The following is a 3522-nucleotide window of genomic DNA, read 5'->3' as shown; positions in this document are numbered from 1 at the left end:
AAAGAGGATGTGCAGGCCCCGGGTCGTCTCACTCACTTGCTGGGCCTGCACTCCTGGTCTATTCAGGATCCGGTGGCCCCAGTCTTCTCACTCACTCCCCGGGCCTGCGCTCTGGGTCTGTTCTAGCTGTACTTTGTGTTTAATAAAGAACTGTAGTGGGCTGGCGAGATACCTCAGCAGACTAAGCACTTGCTTTGACAAGCACAAAGACCAGGTTTCGATTCCCAGTCCTGCCCTAGGAGCGCGCTGAGCTGGTGACAGTCCGGGTGTGGTGGCACATGCCTGTAATCCCAATGCTGGGGAGACTGAAAATAGGAAAATCACTACAGGTGTGAGCTGCATAGTGAGACCCTATACCAAATACATAAATGGAAAAAAAATTATAAAAGAGTGTAAAGGCTCCCAATATAGAGAAACGATAAATGTTTAAGAGGATGGACATGCTAATTACCTGATTTAATTATTACACATAATATATGTGTGTCCCATAAATATGCATAATTGTCATGAGTCAATTAAGAGATTCTGGGGCTGGGATGTATCTCAGCACTAGAGCGTGTGCTTAGAATGTATGAAGCCCTAGTTTTTATCCTCAGCATCACCAAAAAAAAAGAAAAAATTGTGTGTGTCTATAAATAAGGTTTTAGCCGGGCATGGTATCCCACACCTGTGACCCCAGCAACTGGGAGCCTGAAGTAGGGGGATCAAGGCCAGCCTGGGCCCCACAGGGAAACTCTGTTGAAAGAAAGAATGACAGAAAGAGAAAGTTTCACAACAACTCAGCTCCGCGCATTTGTCTGTCATTGAAGTCTATAATCATACTAGAGACTGCAAAGTCTGAAATATTTACTGTTGTTTTTTTTTTTAATATTTATTTATTTATTTATTTTGTGTCTCTGTGTGGCCAGCTCAGCCCACCAGGGGGCGGGGTTGGCTGGCATGTGGTGCTGGGGATTGAACTGCCGTCCCTGTGCTTTGCTAAGCTTGTTCTAAGTAGGTGCTTTAGACCACTGAGCCATCTCACCAGCCCCAATTTACTGTTTTTTTATGGAAAAGTTTCTCAGCGCCTGGTCTAGGCTAACGTTTTTTCACATTGGGGATTGACCCCAGAGCTGTTGCGCTGCATTACATTTCCAATACTTTTCAATTTTATATTTTGAGACAGTCTTACTAAGTCACTGTGGTGGATTGACAACTGCTGGGCAACTTGTGACACCCAGCTGAACTGAACAGTGTGATGCTTGTTGGGCATGGGAGGCCCAGCTGAGGACTTCCTGCAGCAGAAGAGGCAGAACTGGTTCAATCCCCGGAACCAGGGGAAAAAAAAAGAGGCAGAACTGGAGAAAAAGAAGAGAAGCTGTTGGAAGCTGTAGGTTTTCCTGGAGGCGCTTGTCATTGGGTTTTCCTGATGAAAAAGGCTGAGCTTGGGACCTTGTCGCAGAGGATGGCTACGGCTCACTGTGGGGAGCTCTGGTCCTCACCTTGAGCATCGCTTCCTGGCTCCCGTGCAGATCCCTCGGCCTGCTGGCACAGCCCCTTCATCCTGCTGGGGCAGACTTTCTGGCTCCCACCACTGACCGTCGGGCCTTCCCAGTGCATATCCATGAAGTGGGCATGTATGAGACATTTTTTTTTAATTATTTATTTATTTTAACATTTATTTAGTGTGTGTGTGTGTGTGTGTGGCCAGCTCAGCCCACCAGGGGGCGGGGCTGGCTGGCATGTGGTGCCTGGGGATCGAACCGAGGTCCCTGTGCTTTGCCAAGCTTGTTCCAAGTAGGTGCTTTAGACCACTGAGCCATCTCTCCAGCCCCCATGTATGAGACATTGTCACAGGCTCTAGGCCTCCAGCTGGACTCACGCAGGACGCTGCTGTGGAATCCCAGGCCCTCAGCAGGATTCTTGGTCCTCAGTGTGTAGACGGATTTCCTGCGCTCTTTTTGTATGTGACTCTTTGGGTGATCATTACAAAATAATCTTATAAATTAAGTGTCCTATATTGTATTGTTCTGCCTTGTAAATCCTAAACTATAATAGTCACTAAATTGCTCAGGCTGGGCTTAAACTTGTAACCCTCTCGCATCACCCTCCCGGAGTGCGGGGGTCACAGCTGTGCGCCACCAAGGCCGGCAGGCTGTAGCTTCTCACTGTAGCACAACTGTGCCCCTTGCTTGCTCTGCTGGTCCTTGGGCTCCATTGTCCTGGGGACCAGGGTCCAACCAGTTGGACCACAGCCCTTGGCCCTGGGAGCTCCCCTGGTCCCAGCACTTAGGCCCTCACAGCATTGCTGAGGCATTGGCTCCATTTTCCAGACAAAGGTGCCAGTGTGGAGCCTGGGCTGGGCTGCAGCTGGGCAGCTGTGCCCTGGAACTTGTGTGCCCCCTCCCCTGCGCTCTCCCACCTCAGGGTGCCCTCTGCCAGCACCCCGCCTCCCTCGTTTGCACCACCCTGATTTATGCCCTTCTGATGAGCCTAAAATGCTCCCGTTAATGTCATTTTGATTTGCATTTCTTTGATATCATCTGGGTTTGAATCTTTCTGGAATCTAGGCTCTTACCTGTTAATTTGCTTCTTGAAATCAATCTAGTGTTACTTTTTTTTTTTTTTCATAAACAAGGTAAATTTTTTTTTTTTTTTTTTTTTTGTACTAGGGATTGAACTGGGGACCTTGTACTTGCCAGGCACACACTTGTGCTGCTGAGCTATTTCCCTGGCACAGGAGTATTGTAATAAAGAGAGTCACAGGCTTGACAGCCTTCCACAGACAACTTGGGGCCTATGTTCTAGAAGTGAGTCATGTATATCTTGGTGTAAGAAGCCTCCTCCAGACCCCTGGGGGTGAAGCTCAAGCCCAAGCAACTCCTCCTCCACTGCTGAAACGCTGGAGCTCAGTTTTCTCCTCTGTAGTGTGGGGTTAATAACACTCCCTGGCTGGAGGATGCTGGGAGAATTCAAGTGGGTGGCATATGGGGCCCGGGGATACAGCTCAGTGACACAGCGCCTGCCAGGCCAGTACAATGTCCTGAGTTTGGTTCCTGGTACAAAAAAAAAAAAAAAAAAGGCATAGCAATTCAAGTGGGCACAAAGGTTCTCTGTCAAAATTAGCTACTCTTTTTTACTTGTCTGTTTTTTGAGACAGTGTTTTGCTATACAGTGCAATCTAGCCTCCTCCAATACTATGTAGCCCAGGCTGGCCTCAAATTCACAGTGGTCCTCCCGCTTCTGCCTCCCTAGCATAACAGTAGGATGACAGATGTGGTCAGTGTATACAGGAAAGCCCAAGCCTTACCCCACCCTTCCTTCCCTGGGCAGCAACCAACAGGTACCCTAGTGAGACAACTAGGAGAGCCAAGGGGACCCCCAGATGCGAGAGGGTGGCAGAAGGACTCCCTGGTCCCCTGCCTGCCACAGTGTACCCAAAACAGCAGGGATGGGGCCCCAGGTTACACCCCACACCTGTGAACACAATCGGCTCCCCTCTCAGTAGTAGCAAGAGTGTGGTGACCTCCCGGCCCTGGGTGA

Source organism: Octodon degus, unplaced genomic scaffold (assembly GCF_000260255.1).
Source record: "Octodon degus isolate 3935 unplaced genomic scaffold, OctDeg1.0 scaffold00113, whole genome shotgun sequence".
NCBI classification, from domain to species: Eukaryota; Metazoa; Chordata; class Mammalia; order Rodentia; family Octodontidae; genus Octodon; species Octodon degus.
This window is presented reverse-complemented; position numbering follows the sequence as displayed.